The 21119-nt window shown below is 37.3% G+C and overlaps 1 protein-coding gene across 7 annotated transcripts in view; it reads left to right on the top strand.

The window, feature by feature from the left end:
- LOC129775988 (nephrin) overlaps positions 1 to 21119 on the top strand; it is a 497623-nt gene that overhangs the window by 233042 nt on the left and 243462 nt on the right. Inside the window, exon 1 of one of the 7 annotated variants that reach the window (XM_055781313.1) lies at positions 6406 to 6424. The exons of the other annotated variants lie outside the window; for them this stretch is intronic. The gene's annotated coding sequence lies outside the window, so the exon portion shown is untranslated. Of the gene's footprint in view, positions 1 to 6405; positions 6425 to 21119 lie in introns of those variants that run through there. 7 annotated transcript variants of the gene reach the window in all.

Genomic DNA, 21119 nt, shown 5'->3' with positions numbered 1-21119 from the left:
AAAAATATTTTCTCGTTTTTCCATCGTCATACTTTGTCGAAAAAGGCTTCATGGTGGTTACAAACAACCCAGAACCGAAGAAACCATTTGAAAATCAACGAACGCGGAGATTTAAGGCTTTAACTAACCAATATTGAACCGTATTTTAATATTCTGGTAGTTTTTGATAGATTGGTTTGCGATTTGAATGTTTTTATAGTTCGTGAGTGATTTGTATTGATAATTATTTATTAAACTTGATATTTACTAAATATTATCTCTATTTATATTGTTGAATAAACATTTTTTTTCTGTATTATAGTGACTTTCAACACTTTTGGCTGGTTTGTCACGTTACTTCCATTTTTTGGATGAATGTCGGGATGTGAATTGAACTCGTGACCTTTTGCGTGAGAGGTGCGGATGTCACCACTACGCCAGATCGCCTCCGTGAGAAATTAATGTCAAGTTTCTTCATTTAAATTTCTGCAATGTTTTCGAATTGATAATTATTCAGTAAGAAAAAAAACTGCTAATTGCTACTTGCCTAATTATGTTCTAGCTTTTAGTACATTATTATGTTTAATCACTATTAAACCGTTTAACTTAAAAAATTTTTTTTACTTTTTTTATTTTATGATATATTTGGTAGTTTGAAGCTTGATATAATGATTAAACATTATTGATTGAGAGAAAATAAGTGTAGCTCAGTATACAATGTGACATTTTTTATTTAGACCTTATTGGTTTGGAAATATTAAGAGACTTAGGTGGTTCAAATTCCCCCCTTTTCCCCTACTTGAACTTTTCACTACGACAGTGCGGCCACTCGTATTCAGAGCGATAATCAGACGTCGTGTGTTCGAATGTGATATACGTACGATATGCCCGGGATCCAGCAAGTGTTTTCAGTACTTTTTCAATCGGGAAGCCAAATTTGCGACGTTTTCATCATGATCCGTAGTAAATTATACCTTCATCGGTCACCAATAAACGCAAACATTTCCCTTGGTGCATTCACGGAGAGCTAATCGTTATTGAGTCTCGTCGTCAAACTATTTAAATTTGATTAATTAAAAGTGAACTAGTGGTCCACTGCATGAATTCTGGATTAACTCTTCCACCGTAACAGAAGAAGGGGGTCGCTTGTACTTGCGCAAACGGCATTCTGTTGATGATGCACGTAACGCTACATATAAGCATGGCTCCTGCGAGTATTGAGAGAAGACAAGACACGACGACCAAGCCGCTTCCCATCGTTCGTTCGTTCGTTCAACTTCGAAAGGCTTGTATCGCACGGCAATAAACAGACTATTAGATGACAAATTTCAATACATGATAAATTGATCTCCCCTCCAAACGTGTCACGCCTGGCAGTGGGACAAGAAGCTCTGTATCCGACACGATGTGGTCTTTGCGAGGCTCCGAAAGCTTCGATGTGTCAAGGAGGGCTTTGCTGCCAATGCGATGCATTCCGATCGGTAGTTGTCGATAAGTGAAAAGCGATTTGGAACCGTGAATGAGTGGATATGAGTGTGTTTGTGTCTACTTCGAGGGTCTTACCCCATATGAGCTCAGGAGATGAGTGGTGGAAGGAGGAAAGAAATCCATCACAGACCAAATGTGCGGATCGTATCCTACTATTCAGGCTCCGTAGCAACGGATCATTATTGTGCCATAGCGCTGGTGGTAAAACCCCAACCAAAAGGAATTTTCCGAAGTGGTTTAATGTACACTGCATTCGAGCATGTCGATACTTAATTGAAGCCAATCGGATCATAGCGTTTCGTCAAATCATGCAGGATATCAGTACAAGCCGTTGGAAGTAATCCTGAGCCAGCGCCGATTACTGTGAGCAGCGTCTGTTGATCCTTAGAGCTTCACAGCGCTGTGAGACCGGCGCTTTTACACCGCACTATCAGAGGAAAATGAATTCAATTACTTGTCTGATCCGTTATTCAGTTTCGGTCTTGCTAAAATTATTCATGTTTTGCTATTCATTCTCAGGTAACAGAAGGAGTTTTACAAGAGATATACTGTGTTTGATAGATAAGGTTCCTTCATTCATTCCACAAATTACTCGTTACGATGATAGTTCCGAATGTGACTGCGCTTCTAATCCGGCTTGCAGTAAAAAAAAATCTTTCCACTCAAACCCAAATTCGACGCCGATACCGCTGGTGGACTCATTCCGTGGCCATGTTGGCGGCTGTGGTCACGTCACGTTAACGCAAAGTTTCCGCTTTTATGGTTGCTCATTAAGGCGAGAGATTGTTCCGCTTGACATTTGTGACTTGCCTCCTCCAGCGAGGCAGGCAGAGTCCGATGGAAATCTTCCCCCGGCGCGTCGTTTTGCGGCGGAAAACTTTGCCGAAGCGGAAAATATTCTCCATTATCAGCCGACGGCGAGAGGAAGAATAGATGTCGTCCTGTTCGGCCACCAGCCTCACTTTCCTCCCTAACCAATGTGTTCTGGTTGGTGGAGATGATGCTTTTTGGTTGATGCATCGCGGGAAGAAGGGATAGAAAGTTGTGGGTCGGAAAATGACCGACGAAAAGGGAAAGTCTCAAAGTGAAATAATAAAAAAAAGGAAGAAAAGTTTCTTTAGGAATCATTTTCCCATTTGGACGCCCATTTCCATTGCTGGTGATTATGGTGTGAGTGATTTTTAAGGAGTGGACGTGACGTTATTTTGCTGGGGTAAATTACTTTCCACTTTGCATGTTTCGGTTCTTCTTGGTTCTTTCGCGTCAAAGTGGAGAAAGGTCAAGTTGATGTACGGGCGGGATGAGTTTAGCCCATGATAATGGAGAAGAACAGGGGTAATGCAAATCCATTCCGAACATAAAGGAGTTAGCGTACCTGAAAATGGTACCAATTGTATCGATGCGGATCCTGCAGATAGGTGGAAATAAAAAAAAAAGAATTCGGCGAATTATCTCCTCTCTGGAGGATATTGCAATCGTTCGATGCTCATTTCCTAGAAGCAAATCTTGCTTTCCGTTGAATGTTTTGCAGCACTCCAGACGGCCCCTTTTCCATGCGTACATTTCCAATCAAACTCGGCTTGAGCAGGGTTTCAACCTTTCCTCGGCTGCCGGGGTGCCGAACAGTTATTCCGATATTGAAATGTCTGCCGGTAATCTAATAATTTATTCACCATCCGATAAAAGATACACCCAAACCACGTGTGATTTCGCAGGCTTCCCACCCCACATTGGCAGTAACGTAATCGTAATCCGGCCCGATACAAATACACATTCACGTCCACACATATTTATGCAGATATATTCACCGATTCGACGTTTCCCAGTTTCAACTCTGCGAGGCATGAATATTTATATTTACATTATCGAGATTTCCGCAGGCACAGGAAAAAAAACTATTCGACAGCAGCCAGCAGTTCCAATATTTGCAACATATGAAAAGCCGACGCTCGTGAGCATAGTTTTCGGAACAACTACACTTCAACTTTCGATCTCTCACGAGGATACGATAATATGCGCGAGTAGTTCAATCCAAACGCTTTTAGTTGCAGCTGAAAATTACTGCTGTTGATACTTCTCGCAAAAGATGAAACATTTAGAATCAGTTTATTTTTTCATGTTCAAATCGTATGAACAAACTGGGGTAAATAAGTCACTAAAAAACCAGACTTCAATTCATCAATGTAATAGATCCTGACGGGCTCCCTTTGACACTAGAGAGAATTCCTAGTCCAAAATCTTCATTTATGTTGCCGGTTTATATCTTCATAGATCGGGAAGATGTTTGCATCAATTATATATATATTTCCATGCGTCTATCACAATTAATAGAATGTTATTTTTCGTGAGATAAACAATTGAATAACGGTAAAATGTCTAGCGTTATCTAAACGCCCTGACTGCCAAACTTTGATTGGCCCGATTTACGGTTTCTCCAACACAGACTTCAAAATCAATGTAGCTGTGGGAATTTTTTTTTCTTTCTTTATTAACGAGACTTTCAGCCAAAGGCTGGTTCATCTTTACCCTGTGGGAATCCGCTTTGCAAATACATGCAAGTCAGGGGGTATTTTTATTTCCACCGAAGTGTGTTTCCCTATGATGGCATTCAAAACAAGGTTGCCCGGGGGAATCCACTTTGCAAATATGTGCAAGCTACGAGTACTTTTGCACTCGCCTGTCTTTGTGCAAACCGGAACATGTTTCCCATAAACATAAACGTACTTCCTGGGAAAATTGTCATTTCAGATACTAGAGATGAATTCGATTGAATTAGGAGATTTGTTTCATTTAATCGATAGTTTAATCTATACAATACAACTGCTTACTAAGACAACGAAGGTCCCACGTCAACTTTGCGGTTATATCATACATGTAACCCATCCATTTTTTCAGTATTTAAGAAGAGTTATGCGGTACAAAATTTTATTTTTTTTCCAAACTTCGTATTCAACCATAGTTCTTAAAAAACGTAGTGTTTTCCACGTCATTCTCAATAGCTTGGAAATGGAAATGGTACTTTCTCTATTTTATAATTTGTCACGGTACACCACGGTAGACGCACTTTGAGTATTTTCTCAAATTTTCATTTCCACGAGAAAAAAAAAGAAAAATTACGTTTTTCTCTACATCTCTTGTGGTGAACCATGTGAGGATAAAAAAAACTGATTTCCTAATTTGGTGCCCTCTACAATATTTTCCATAGTGCTGGTGATAAGGTGACATTTTATGAACAAATGAGTTTAGTATAATTATAAATTTCAGGAGAGTAATCAAAATATTAGAAAATTATTTTTATTTTAATTTTTATAATTTATTTGATATTTTTTACCGCGCAGTTCTCACAAATATCAAAAACACATACGAACATATTTAAATATAAACTAAACCAGTACTGGATCTCAAAATTGTGAAAAAATTGGAAATATACATGTTTTGTACCGCGCAACAAAATTCTGAAATGAATACCGCGTTGATATTCTGAAATAGAAATCACATATATCTAGAAAAGGCGTAGGACCACATTTAAATACGGATTAGAGTAGTACTGAATCTCGAAATTCCCCAAAAAAACTTCAATATTTCAAATGTTTTCAAATTTTGGTGAAATTTTTTCTCGATGCACCATAGTAAGATGCACTCTCAAAATATTTTTTTACAAATTTTTATCCCGAATCTGTTGAGATTGGTATGCAAAAAATTGAAAAGAATCTTTTCCATTATAGATCCTATGTAGATATTATGTTGCGTACAAAATGTCTTGTGTCGAAACGTTGTAAATGTCAACTATGTCGAAAAACGGGTGTATGAATGGTATAAGGTTTAAATGCCTCATTAGATGGTCCAGAAGAGATGAACGATATGTCACATCAAGGACGACCATTCACCGAACGAAAAAAACCGCGAAACAAAAAGAATGGTGCTCGGAAATCGTCATTCAAGTTTGAGGAAGCTAGCCCGTGAATTAAAAATCTCTCACGAGATCGTTCGTTTTGGATACGACTTTACACGACAAGTGCCAAAAAGCTCAACTTTCTTCAAAAATTTCATCACAATTAATTGGCTGAAGACATGCTTGAAGGATTAAATTCCGATCCCACGTTCCTCCTACGCATAAATAATTAGTGGCGGCAAGATATGGGTGTAACTTTTTATCATTTCCGGAACTCAAATTCGCTTCGCATTAAAGGAAGCATTAAAGATTGCCGAATGAAACACAATTTTCAGCATAATTCGAAAATTATTTTGGCATGTGGAGGTTTTAGGGATCAATAAATGTTCCTATGGTGGTTAGACACTCCTCCCCACTCTCTAAGGGGGGCTGCCATACATATGAAACATAAATTTGTGCCATACAAATGAAACATAAATTTCTGCATAATTCGAAAACCAATCAAGCAAACAGAACCAAATCTGGCATATGGAGGTTTTAGGGGGCACTAAATGTTTCTATGTTGGTTTGACACTCCTCCACCTCTCTAAAGGAAGGGGGGCTGAATAACTCGCGAACTAATTAAGCATATGAGTTTTGGTAGAAGTACTAGAAATTTTATAGTAAAAGGTAATTTTAAAGGAGCGATTAGAATATCAATTAATGAACAGCGATTGGACCCATGAACCTGCGTTTAAAAAAAAAACGTGAATGTTTGAAGGTATTGATGAAAAAAAAAAATATTTTGGGCAGGACGAAGTTTGTCGGGTTAGCTGGTGTAAATTAAAAATTCACCCGTGGCTGCTGGTAAATATCGAACCTTTTCAGGAGTGATTTATCTTAGTTATTTTTGCAGTATTCCAGCCAATAAAATATATTTTCTCATTCGATAAACTGAAATCCATTTATCACAAAAAAAAATTAAACTTGAGTTCCATTCTCTTCTTCTCTTTCAGGTAAGTTCGTTGCTAATAATTAATGGTAACAATGCTAAAAGAAGGTACCAAAGTGACCGATGAAATGCAGGTAAAAGTATTTTGGCAGTGCATGTTTATCTCGAACAACATTATAGATTGGCAAAATCCCTGTTCTATACGGATCTTAGATTATTGATTGATTACAGTTCTACGCAGTGTTCGGTTGTGTCTGAAAAATTTAATATAATTGGTTAGCCAACTTTTTTAATTTTACCAAACTTTCTTTCTCAAATTTTGAGGATTTTCAGTAATTATGAAATGTTGACTTCAATTTGTTTTATCCTATTTGTTTATTTTATTTAGGGTCATTATAGCATTATCAACTGCAACAGAGTCGGATTTATTACATCTTATTGATACATATCGTGAATTACACAATTTCGCATTTTCGATGTAATCGACGGTAATTTTATAACGGTTCTGATGATAATCATTTCATTTTATCGACATTTCCGTCAATTGACCGATCAGAAAGTCGTGTATATTTGACATGAACATCACTGGAATGGAATTAATGAAATCGAAATTGCGCGTAATGGGCGCTTACAGTTTCAGAACCATAAACATAATTAACATTTTAAGTTGCCTGGCTAGCGTTTTCGCCTCTATCGAAGTGAACTCTAAAATGTTGTGTTCTATCTCTTTGCTGGTGTCCATCTTCGACATTACTTACCAGTGGTATTCATCACTAAATAATAATCCCTTCAATCATGAACATATTGGACCACACTGTAGATGCGACCCCTCTAACCGCGCATATCATATTTTATATGGTTAGTTGGGATTACCATATCATACCCTCCATTAGGTATGGGGCAACCACGCTACAGAACCGACGAGTGTATTACAGGAAACCCTGTTTTTGCGCTTCTTTTCTTTGGGATTTTTTTTGTTCAATTTTTTTTGTGCGGTATGTGTCGTACTGGTCGGACTTATTTTTTCTTGAAAAAGTGATGTTTATGGTACATGCAAGATTATGAAAAATAAACAAATAAAAAACATGTATTAACTTAACAATGTGTTGTGATGTGATGTTTTTATATATAAATTATATTTTATAATTCGTCTTCGTGTGGAATCATTCTAAACAGTCTCCAATAGTAAATCATATGAAGGATAATCAACACATAAATTTATTTTTATTATCCGTTGAATATGAAACACTTTTGCCATTGAAACCATAAATGTGTAATAATTGCCAGCAATGTGTATCCGAAAAGATCAACACTTTCCACTTTTAACAAAGTTTTTTTACATTAGATTATTCAGATGACATAAGACACACATGCTAACAATTATTCTGCTTTTTAAAAATATCTACTTCAACATAATTTAAACCAGTAGTTAGTCAAATAATGATTTCTGTGATTCGAAATGATCAGAACTTTTAACTTTAGATGAACAAAGATTTTGTCGCTGGAGACACTTGTGCGATTATTCAAATAACATGAGACACTTATGCAAACGGTAGTTCTGATACTTCTGATGAGATTGTTCATAAATCTATTCCATCACACCAAAGTGTTAAAATTATTAAAATACCACTACCATACGATATATATACGACCATTATACCATAAAATACGACCATTTTAATCGGTTCAGTACTATTCATTTTTTTATCCCTTTCTCCAGAATTGGGAAAATGGGAAAAACGTGATCATTCGGATCACTCTAAAATGGGAATGGTCACACTGATGAAAAAATTTAAAAAAAAACTAATGTTTTCTAATGTTTTCCAATAAAGAACAAAATTACCACTTTTCACGAAAATTTTAGATCCATCATATCGGTTTGACATGGAATGACTAATCTAATTCAGCTAGTTTTGACGCAGGGCTACTTTTTTCAGTAATGGTACCAGATTAGAAAATATGGCACGTTTTTATGAAATAGTTTTATAGTTAACTAGCTTACCCGGCAAACTTCGTCCCGCCCAAAATTGTTTTTTTTGTTATCAAAACCTTCAAACATTCACGTTTTCTTAGTATGAGCAAGTTCATGGGTCCATTCACAGAACGGTTCATAGATTGATTTTCTATTCGACCCCGTTGAGTTTACCTTTTACTATAAAATTCCTAGTACAGGGTTTTCCAACTTTAAATTCCGAAAGTAAATTGAAATAAAACACACTTAAAATTCAAATTTCGATGAAACTTTTATTTCAAATTAAAGTTTGGTTTATGCCATTATGTGTGAAGTACAACACCATTCAAATGTCCACCTAGGGCTTCCTCGCACACCTTGATCCGGAACAGGTAATTTTCGATGACTTTTCGGCACATATGGCGGTATCTCAGTCATAACTTCACGAATGTTGTCTTTCAAATGTTCAAGAGTTTGCGGAGAGTTGGCATAGACACGGTCTTTCGCATAACCCCACAAAAAAAATTCTAGCGGGTTCAAATCGCATGATCTGGGCGGCCAATTGGCATCACCAAAACGCGAAATTATGCGTCCCTCAAGTTTCGTTCGCAATATGGCCATGTTCGGTCGTGTTGTGTGGCACGTGGCGCCGTCCTGCTGAAACCACATGTCATCCGTATCCATATCTTCAATTTGTGGCAAAAAAAAAAATCGGTTAACATGCGGCCATAGCGCTCACCATTCACAGTTACCGTCTCGCCGTCCTCATTTTCTAGAAAATACGGTCCGATGACTCCACCAGACCATAATGCGCACCAAACAGTGACTTTTGGCGGATGCAATGGCCTCTCAACAATCACCTGTGGATTTTCTGAGCCCCATATACGGAAATTTTGGGTGTTCACATAGCCACCGAGCTCGAAATGTGCCTCATCGCTGAAGAAAATTTGATGCGAAAATTCAGCATTTTGCTGCTGTTGTTCGTTCACCCAATCGACGTATGTCCGACGCATTCCATGGTCACCACGCTCTAATTTTTGTACCAGTTGGACTTTATATGGATGTAGGTGCAAGTCCAAATGCAAAATTCGCCACAATGATGTGTTTGACAAGCCCAATTGCTGAGCACGCCGTGGAATCGAAACATTCGGGTCATCCTCCACACTGGCAGCAACAGCAGCAATATTTTGGGCCAAACGCACATTACGATGATGCACAGGTTTCACAATATCCGCTACGGATCCAGTTTGTTCGAATTTACGCACTACATTAGCGATTGTGTGCTCTGTAGGCCGTCCATGACGACCAAAATCCGTCCGTAATACTCGAAAAACATTTGCCGGTTTTTCATCATTTTTATAGTATAATTTAACAAAATTAACACGTTGTGCGATGCTAAAACGATCCATATTGTAAAATGGCAGATATTCAACTAACGATATGATGCTTTGGTTGACAGCTAAGTCAAACGGTTGTCAGCGCAGGGCTGTATACTTTCGGAAGCCCGAAATGGAAAACCCTGTATTTCTAACAAAACTCATCATTATAATATCAGATTATTTTCAGACACATGTTTCTTCGTTACATGGAATGAAGGTTTTATACAGAAAACATGATAGAATAAAAACAGCCCTAATTCGGACAATTTCTTCCTCGAGTTCTGCTCTTATCAACACATCCGGCGATCCTTTTTTTGGTATAGATAAATAGGATATAGGAGTGCGTTCCATCACAATAAAATCCATTTCCAGTTTCGAACAAAGATCAACTTTGCTAGCGCAAACATCAAATGGACTAACATCACTTGTCACTGTAATTGTAGAACATATGGGAATTTAATTTTCCGAATTTTCTCTTTTTCTTTCAGAGTTTTCCGAGAATTTTCAATTGTCATGTTCGGTTGGAATATTTTTGGTTGAAATATGTGTAATATTTTTATGGGACCCCCTCTCCATTCCAGAGGAGGGAGGAGTGTCATACCATTATAGAAACATTTCTCATATCCAAAAACCCTCACATCTCAAATTGTGCTAGACTAGTTCTCGAGTTATGCAGAAGTTTGTATTTCGTTTTTATAGCAGCCCTCCTCTTAGAGAACGGGAGAAGTGTCTAACCACCATAGAAATATTTATTGCATCCTAAAACCTCCACATGCCAAATTTGGTTTCGTTTGCTTGATTAATTCTCGAGTAATTCAGAAAATTTGTGTTTCATTTGTATGGCAGCCCCCCTTAGAGGAGAGGGCGGACTATCTAACCACCGTAAAAACATTTATTGCACCCTAAAACCTTCACATGCCAAATTTTGCTTCATTTGCTTGATTAGTTTTCGAGTTATGCAGATATTTGTATTTCAATTGTATGACAGCCCACCCTTAGAGAGCGGAAGGAGTGTCTAACCACCATAGAAATATTTATTGCATCCTTGAACCTCCACATGCCAAATTTGGTTTCGTTTGCTTGATAAATTCTCGAGTAATTCGTCCTAATGCACCCTAAAATCTTCACATGCTAAATTTAATTTCATTTGCTCCATTATTTCTCGAGTAATGCAGAAATTTGTGTTTCATTTGTATGGCAGCCCCTCCTTAGAAAGGGGGGTGGAGAGTCTTACCATCATAGAATCATTCATTGTACCCTAAAACCTCAATATGCTTAATTTGGTTTCATTTGCTTGATTAATTCCCGAGTAATGTAGAAATTTGTGTTCAATTTGTATGGCAGGCCCACCTTAGAGAGGGGGAAGGAGTCTCAAACTATCACGAAAACCTTCCCCGGCCCCAAAAATTCCTACATACCAATTTTCATGTTGATCGGTTCAGTAGTTTTCGAGTCCATAAGAATCAGACAGACAGACAGACAGAAATTCATTTATATATATATATATATATATATATATATATATATATATATATATATATATATATATATATATATATATATATATATATATATATATATATATATATATATATATATATATATATATATATATATATATATATATATATATATATATATATATATATATATATATATATATATATATATATATATATATATATATATATATATATGTGTGTCATATTGCCCATATTTGTCATATGTGGAAATCCATATTTAAAATTTCTTCTCACCAGTGATTGGTCAGTGAAACTACCAGTGAAACCTTACGAAGGTTTATTCGCCTCGTTGAAAGAGATTATGTATCTGCCGTAAAAGTTGCTGTTAATTTGAATAGTTTTATTAGAATTACTCAACATAAAAGGGAAGAAGTAATTTTGACTAGTGAGGTGCAAAGTGTTCTTAAAAAAATATAGAGGGTCGTATTCAAGAAAAGACTGCGTTGTTGAAGCAGGACTACTAAATTATTTTATTCAGTTCGCTTGTATCATTTTGCTCAATCCGTATTACCCGCTCTGAACCGGTCCCCGATCCTTAAACTACTTCGATCGGTTTCAATTGTGTGATTGCTACAGGAAGCGCAGCTCAGATGGCACCATTGAAAGACATAGGAGTTGAAGAACACCAGAAATTTGAAACGAAGAAGAGTTTCAATTATATATATATATATATTTTGACGTAGGATTAGATTACGTCTTTCGGGAACATATTGGGGTACAAATTGAAAATTGAAAATCGAAAATCGGGCACATCGTGAAAATTATCCAATTCCAAACGCTTATTTGTTAATTATCAGTCATTTAATGATGGATTGATGAAATTTTGCGTCAATCGATTTCGGCACTCCATAAAAAATTTTCTATATTGAAGAAAATAATATATGTCATAAAACAAACTATCGAACAATTGAAAAATTTCAACTCCTATCATAACGGAAAAACCCACTTCTGATTGGTCGAAATTGACGACACATGCGGCGGGTCCCTAACAGAGACATCAAAACCAAGCTGCCTGGGGGAAATCGGCATTGCAAATACATGAAAGTAGGGGAACCTTTCGTTTCTACCGAAAAGTGTTCCCTAACAGAGACATCAAAACCAAGGTGCCCGGGGGAAATCGGCATTGCAAATATATGCAAGTCGGGGGCATTTTTATATTGCAAGTAAGGTGAATGATACGATTAATTCTAGTAAATAAAATTTAAATTTGGAACTTTAGTGTTGAAATTCCATATCAATGACCATATCATGTATTATGAAAAAATTAGCATTAGTGTAAGTGTAAAATTGTATATGGTAGCAGTTAGTAGTTAGTGTTAAAAATTACTTGATATATGAGACGATTTATTTCAATTGTCATAAATAAAAACCAAGGTGTGTTCCCGCTCGGGAACGGGTCATTTGGTTTAAGCTTGTGTTCATTTTCACCCAAGGCAAGTTTATACGGCGAGAAAAATCGGAAATGTGAAGAAATTTTATAAAAAAGAGATTTTCCATATGCTCTACATATAATATAAGGTGTTGTTAGTCCAATTAATATTCGCATTGGGTTGAATAAACACTCAGAAAATAAAAATTTAAAATAAACCTTTTCCATTTCAATTATGGATTCTTTATATTAAAGTAACAAGTTTTTACTGATGAGAAAAATTGAAGATTGTGTTCGGTATTACTAAATATCTTACATTACATTGCACTATGGTCCAGGAGGTGCATTTAAGTGGAAATTAGCATCTAGAGCTCGACAGTGATTCTCTAGACAAAAACTGTCTTCGACAAAGTTGTTACATATAATAGAGCACTCATTTTTATGTTATCAAAAATAGGGTGACCAAAATTTACGATGAAATAAAAAATCTAACTTTCTTATCTTTATAGATAGAGGTAAACATAGTTCGACAATATTGTAGCGCTGGTTATTTTTTAGTAACTTTGTGGAACAATATTTCTTTCTATCTCTTCAAATAACCGATATAGCGCTTTTTCTCTAGGTTGAGTTAGGGTTACCATAAAAAAAAAGGTTTTTTGCTCTAACTTTTATATGTAAAATTCTACATCAAAACTGTCTTCGAATGACTTTTAGAGCTTTCCAATCCACGCATTTTACGGTGCATAACTTGTATGTATCTTAATTCTACTCAAAGTTATTGATGTTTTTTCCTCGAAAACACGACCTTTTCATTTGCTAGTCGTTCTTTTTGGGGCAAACATAATAAAAAATTATGGATGGCATTTTAAAGAGCACATTTGATTCTATATAAGGTGTAACTTCCAAAAGAGTGTTATTTTTTGTATTTGAGTAAATTAAATTTGAAATTATGAGTTTTTGCATATAAATGAACAAGTTGCAATTTTGAAATGCATATAGTAAGCGTAGACTTTAAAGCAGCATCACTTCAGTTCAGTCTTATAGCCACTCAACATGGAGGCTCAAGAAGACACATTGTTGATTTCCTTTTTCGGTGGACGAAATATAGAAGACGTTATACAATTATTACGAGAAAAATTTCTGACTATTTTCTTTTTCTACAATAAAATATATTTATTGTATAAAAAGAAAAACGGGGACCAACAATTTATCAAATGCTTCCTGAATAGAAACCGTATGAAGAACAACTCGGAGCTCGACGTGTTATTTTTTAGTAATATATTGACATATTTTACTGGCGATGAGTTGATTGATGACATTATTTTACCAAACTTTTGTTGTTCCTATTGTTTTATTCAAATTTATTTTTATAATCTTCCATATGTACATATTAACCTGTTTTAGTTGTTATAATGGAAATTAAATTCATAGTAATAAATAAAAATCATACAAATAAAAAACTACAAAATCAAATGCTTAGCATTTTCCGGAATCAGAAGATCGGAATACTCTGGTGTTTGCGTATTACTAAGAGATAATACTGGATCCGAAGCTGTTGCGAAGTCCAGTTCTTCAGCAGAAAATTTTTCTGTAATCTCCCGAACACGGTTACGCTTCATCTTTTGGCTCAGCATTTGGCATTTCAGGCACTTTATGGCACTCAAAACACATATATCTTGGCATTTTTCTCGTAATAATTGTATAACGTCTTCTATATTTCGTCCACCGAAAACAAAAACAAAAAAGTGTCTTCTTTGAACCTCCATGTTGAGTGGCTATAAGACTGAACTGAAGTGATGCTGCTTTAAAGTTTACGCTTACTATATACATTTAAAAGTTGCAACTTGTTCATTTATATGCAAAAAGTCATAATTTCAAATTTAATTTACTCAAATACAAAAAATAACACTCTTTTGGAAGTTACACCTTATGTAGAATCAAATGTTCTCTTTAAAATGCCATCAATAATTTTTTATTATGTTCGCCCCAAAAAGAACGGCTAGCAAATGAAAAGGTCGTGTTTTCGAGGAAAAAACATCAATAACTTTGAGTAGAATTAAGATACATACAAGTTATGCACCGTAAAATGCGTGGATTGGAAAGCTCTAAAAGTCATTCGAAGACAGTTTTGATGTAGAATTTTACATATAAAAGTTAGAGCAAAAAAACCTTTTTTTTCATGGTAACCCTAACTCAACCTAGATAAAAGGCGTTATATCGGTTATTTGAAGAGATAGAAAGAAATATTGTTCCACAAAGTTACTTAAAATAACCAGGGCTATAATATTGTCGAACTATGTTTACCTCTATCTATAAAGATAAGAAAGTTAGATTTTTCATTTCATCGACAATTTTGGTCACCCTATTTTTGATAACATAAAAATGAGTGCTCTATTATATGTAACAACTTTGTCGAAGACAGTTTTTGTCTAAAGAATCACTGTCGAGCTCTAGATGCTAATTTTCACTTAAATGCACCTCCTGGACCATAGTGCATTGGTGAGTTGTTCTATACATAACATAACACAGGAGGCATCTCGTCTAGGATCACAGAGGGCGATTTTCATCATTTTCATCACTTCGGTATCTTTCATCTGATACGCACCATACAACGACTGTTTACCATCCCTCTGTCATCATCACTCGGTAAACACTGGTGGAGTGAACACACAATACCCAACAACCAAACAAAACGGCCCTTTTCAGGGCCACCAAATCATTATCAAAGAGTTTAACGATGTAATTCTTCAAACATATCCAAAATCAACAGATAACCTAACGCAATCCTACGTCAACTATGCGGTCATGTCTCGTACACAATCCTCCTGCGACTTTTCTTTATACAGGGTAACTTCGATATAACGTACATTTTACTTTCAAAATTGTACGTTGTATCGAATTGTACGTTATATCGAAGAAAAGAACTCTGAAACGTAGGTTATATTACTCTATTGTATTGCTGTTTGAGTAAGGTTGATGAATAAAATCAATGAAAAGACGAAGCCAACTTTTCTCATGATGTTTTCCTTCGTTCTGTTGATTGAAGTTTGATGCATTTAGAATCCGGAATCACAAAACAGTTGTATTTCGGGATTGGTTAAAGTTACAACGCAAGCTTTAGTATCAAAATACAGATAATTTATTGTTCTTTCAGAAAAAAAAAATAAAAAACAATATTTTTTTTTTGGACTTCGATAATGTGTACGTTATATCGAGGTAAAATGTACGTTATATCGAGTGACGTTATATCGAGGGTACGTTATAACGAGGGTACGTTATATCAAAGATTCCCTTTACATAACGAATACGAATACGAATTGATAAAAAGACGGGACAATCCAAAACGGTCGAAAAAACGGTACTGTGTTTTGGGCAAAAACTACAGCGGCTTCGTTAGGTTTTCTTTAATTCTATTTGAAGCAGTTACTAAATAATGTATCCAGTGAAATAATGATATGTGGATATGGAATATGGTATTCAGGATAAGCAAAGATAGAGAATATTTATAAAATACACATCTAATATCAGTATTCCGCAATGGTTCCGTCCACATCACGGTTTGACAAGAAGCGCCCCCAAAAATGCACACTGCAAACGAGGAGCAATCAATTTACCAAAACTGGCACCGCGGCATTTCCGTAAAATACCAAAATCATCATAATCACTTCCTGACCGACGGAAAACGAACCACACATACACTAGAGGCCACACTATCTTCTGGCCAGTAATCACATTGGAAAACCTGCTGACATATCGAAACGAGTGGTGCAGAGTGCAGGATAGATAGAGAGAGAGTGGCCGAAAGCATAACGAAAACCATGGCAGAGTGGATACTTGTCCAAAAATCCTTGCTCAAAGCTGTGACTAGCGGCAAAAATCCCAATTCAATACCATCATCCGGGCCAGCTCAAAGCGAAGACGCCCTGTCAGCAGTCCCCAGAGTGCTCCGGCAGAAGCTTCCCCTGTGCGGGCGGTGCGGAAGGGGAACGTTTCATTCTGCTTCAATATGTGCACAACGTTCGGAAACTTATTGAAAAATGCCACTCAGATTCCAGCCAAGTTTATCCTTCTACACTCGCCGGATGTCGGAAGGCTAAGCCTCGACCCGCGCGGTGTACATTCCCGAGGGCACCACTGCGTATGTGTCACCCACCGTCATGTGAATGTGTGCACTGGAACAAGCACTTTTTCCGACAGAATAGCTCCATTGACATTCACTTCCCCAAAAACCCGAGTTCAACTATTTCGACTCTCGGAACAGAGATCCGTAAGCAGGCGGCCAATCTCGACGGTATGTTCCCAGCAAACCTGGCCCAGGAAGCAAGTGTCCTCTTCTCCTCGTTTCGATTGCGCATCTCCTGCAATCAGCGTCATCATCTCCTCCTCCATCATCATCATCATCACCATCACCATCGTCAGGTGGTACAGGAACTGTTTTTCGCGATCCGGCTCACCATTCGCTGGTGTGTACATGTGTCTGTGCTTGTATATTCGCAGATCGAAACGGAGCCAAAGAGTGGAAATGAGATTTGATTTTTCCGGAACTGTCTCCGCATAAGTGATTTATTGGATTTTTCAGGGATTCTTTGCATGGTTCTCCCCTCGGTAACGATTATCAGCACCGAACAGGAAGTGACAGTGACTAGTAAGTGAATGGGTGAAATGGAATTCTGGCAAATCGCACTGAACAGAATTGCAGCGTTGATTAACTACTTTACGCTTTGACATTCGAAAATTACTCTGAATGTTCTCCCTTTCTTCGTGGGGGTCATCGAAGCGTTGAATTCCATCGCAAGTTTCCACTTCGGCAATTGCAAATCTGGCGTTCCAATTGTGCGCTACAAATTGCTCGAATTTAAACCTATTTAAGCACACTTGGGAAGAAAGTTCCGCCAACATTTCTATCCGTCTGCTCCCCGCCCACGGCCTTCGTATCTAGTTTCGCACAAAGAGTGGATCACGATCCGAAAGAAGAAATAATTCAAATTAAATTATTCTCAAAACTTTATTATAATGTTAATTAAGCAAAGCGCACCCCAGAAAAGGCGAAGAGTTGCAAAGTTTATTTTACTTCCTCCGGACAAAGATGTTTCGCTAGCGGGGATAGGTATTCTGTCGAAACAGTGTAGGGCCTTGATCGCCAACAGGCGACTCCACTTCCGGCCGTGAGCAGCACACTGTCTTCCGTTCCGTTCGTCAGCGAACCGCCTGGCATGAACTTCCGCCAGGGTGTCTCCCTATTCCGGAGACCCAATTCCGAGCGCGAAATGAATAGAGTTTCGCTGTTTATCTATAGCGCTCTCCAGCAGAACGAACAAAACAAAAGAAGGAATCTACTTGATCCTTTCTTCGATGCTAACTGAATATGATGGTGCCCAAATTAGGTCATACGACGACGAGCCTTCCGAAAGTCGATTCCGCTGACCCTGAATCGGACTGAATTGGACTGAAAGGAGGCGAAACAGAAACTGTTTGTTGGGATGAAGAAATGGAACGGTTTTTCCGATAAACTGGTGCAGCGAGGGCTACGTTTGTGTTTGAGATTCGATTAATTGTAACGCACATCGTTTGTTTCTGTAATGCTAACGCAGTTACACATGTTGAAAAAGTTGCTGTCTGAAGTAGGGATTGAAACATTCATATAATTTTGTAGATAAGCAGAAAAAAACTCCATTTTCATACCTAGAAATGTTAGCAAATGACGTGAACCGAAATACCCCCATAATTTGTTAGCTTTGTGGGTGCGTCCTAGAAGTTTGTTTGAGATTATATAAGAAATAGGAGGAAATTTATTCATAAGAATATCAATCATCTGATAGCATAGGATAAAATGTGATCGTAGTTTTGTATAAGGCTGAATTTTTCATAAGGTCCATACCCACAATTCAAAGGATCCAAAGATGCAATTCACTGATATCGCTCATTTATTCAATAGCTTGTGCATAGAACAAAGGTTCAGTTCGTACGTATAACTTATCATCACAAGAGAACGGATAGTCAGATTTCAGCTGTGCTTATTAGGCTGTGTTTGTCTCCGCACAAATTAGATTGATAAGGTAAATGATGTTGTTTTGTCCAGTCGAAAATATGATCTTGTTGTATGTTTCTACATGTAGCGGTCAGCAGTTTAAATGTTTTAGGGCAAAACATACTCTATATGTATTTGCCCTAAGGTAGATTATAGATATGGACTGAGCTGATCTTCAAGCGGCGTAAAGCTTATTCGTTTCCCGCGTGAGAATTCAGATCAGAGAGTCTGGGAGAGATTTCCGCGAGAGCTTTCTAGTATGCTTCTTCTTGATCGTGAAGGCTGGAATGCGGTAATTCGAAACTAGAACGAGACGGCCTGCTTTAATCTTGGATTTCCGAGTGCGGCCGATAAGCTTTCGGGAAAAGCTACGTACGTAGGCCTGATTTCACTTTCCCTGATCTGAGGAATTTCTGGCTCGCACATTCTACTGCTGTTAGCTGAAAACGGTGGAAGTGTGCGGTTTTACCCATCTTTCGTCCATTCGTCCATGCTAAGTAATAAGTTAGCAAGTTTTCGTTGTTCCAGATATTAATCTTTATAATTTTAGTTAGTCGATCGTGAGTGGTGTCTGTTTGTAAGAAAGTAGTTAGATTGTGTGTCTGTGCTATCATTAGAAAGGTAACTCATTTAAAATTTTAAATCATGTGCGAACGCAGTGCTTATACCAACGTATTAGCCGAAGGCTACACTACTCTCCACAGACAGCGCCTTCGTCTCATCGCAACGTAACAACGCAACGACGTAACGCATCCGCCGCATCGTAAACGGAAGTGCCGATTCAAAGAACAAAGCTCTGTCCGGCTGTCGTTACATCGAGGACCAACAGCAACAAATTTAAAGCAAGCCGGTGAGTCCGTTCCTTTATTCTGCTTCTGTGGAAGGTGGCGTCCAGTGAGGACGCCACGGTGATTTTTCATTCGAACCGAAAGATCGATAATAGTTGGACTGCGAGTGAAAGGCGCGTCCAACAAAAGGAGTTGGTAGCCATTGTTCCGGTGTCGTCATTCCCGGACAATGTAGCACCCATAAAAGCTATTGACCAACGATATAAAGCACCAAACACAAAGCACAAAGACAAGATATAAAGCACAACGAAACAGTCATGACTGAAATACACTTAGGAAGACACACACAGAAACAATAGAAAGAGAAAGTTAGGCCTAAGAGAAAGATGAACGTTAATAAATGTTAGAATTAAAATGTTCCATGTTATGATGTTTCAAGAAAATACATTCCTCACTGTAATGATATTCTGTAAGTGGTTATGATGTTTAGTGTTTGGAAGAATGATAGTATTGCGTGTTTGTAATTCTTTCTGTTGCCGATTTTCGCTTGGTGAAATTTAAATCGGATGTTAAGTGCTTCCATTGATTTACGCTCTCTAGCGGGGAATAGCGACCTGGCCTGTGATGATATGCATTCAGGCACAGGTGCAATCTACGGATCGTTTTGAAGCTAAATAAAGGTTGATGAGGTTTTAGCTGGTTGTGGAGTTTTAGTTAGGGTATCGTAGCCTGGCTGGAACGATCCGTACTTCAATTACGGAAGTAGTCATACTTGAACTCGCCCTCAAAGGGAGTCTCTACCGGGCACACGATCTTGGCGGGCAATCTCCTTCGGGAGTGGCGCTTAAGCTGCGCGCTTATAGAGGATCGGCCAGCCCACGGCTACAATATAACGTACAATTCGATACAACGTACAATTTTGAAAGTGAAATTTACGTTATATCGAAGTTACCCTGTATTGTTATCAAATAAAATGATTTGACTAATAGAATACAGTAAATAATTAAAATATTCCGAAGAAAGTTAGGTAAGAAATAAAAATTAAAAAAAAGTTGAATGGTTTTATTGTAGAGATACCATTGTAGTATGCTAAGTGTACAGATAATTTACTAAAAACTAGAAAATAAAACAAATAAAACAGCTTTTGAGGTTATACGGATTAATGTACTAAATGCTAGAAAATAATTAGACAAGTAACAGTTAGTAGTTGTCACATCCGTTGCTTCATTCATGTTTGTGTTGTTGATAATGTAGTGTATTCTCCAAGTCAAGCCATTCAGCCATTTTTTAGCGGCGGCCAAATTGAATTTTTCAAGATCATGGAATACGCAGTTTCATAATGGCAATAGAATTAAAGGTATGTTACAAATTTCTGATCAATCGGTGATCAGGAACGGGGTCAAATTTCAATTAATGTGGGGCAATCCTACGAACACTCAAACATACATACAAACAAGGCAAGCTGAATGAAATAATTAAAAAGTAATCAGTTATTTGGGAACTGCGGCCATCTTGGATTTGTGTTTTTCATGATCTACTGTGTTCTACTAGTCAAGCCCTTTCATTTGATACCCATATTGAAGGGGTTGGGAAAAGAATACGGCACCATCTTGTGGTGGCGTCCATCTTGGATTTGCATTTTTCATAAATAACTGTATTCTACTAGTCAAGCTCTTTCATTTGATACCCATATTGATTGGGTTCTAGAAAATATGTAATCCACCATTTTGTTGTGGCCGCCATCTTGGATTTGCATTTTCTATAAATAACTGTGTTCTACTAGTCAAGCCC

Source organism: Toxorhynchites rutilus, chromosome 3, assembly GCF_029784135.1.
Source record: "Toxorhynchites rutilus septentrionalis strain SRP chromosome 3, ASM2978413v1, whole genome shotgun sequence".
NCBI classification, from domain to species: Eukaryota; Metazoa; Arthropoda; class Insecta; order Diptera; family Culicidae; genus Toxorhynchites; species Toxorhynchites rutilus.
The sequence above is the reverse complement of the archived record's forward strand: the minus strand, read 5'-3'. Positions and strand labels throughout refer to the sequence as shown.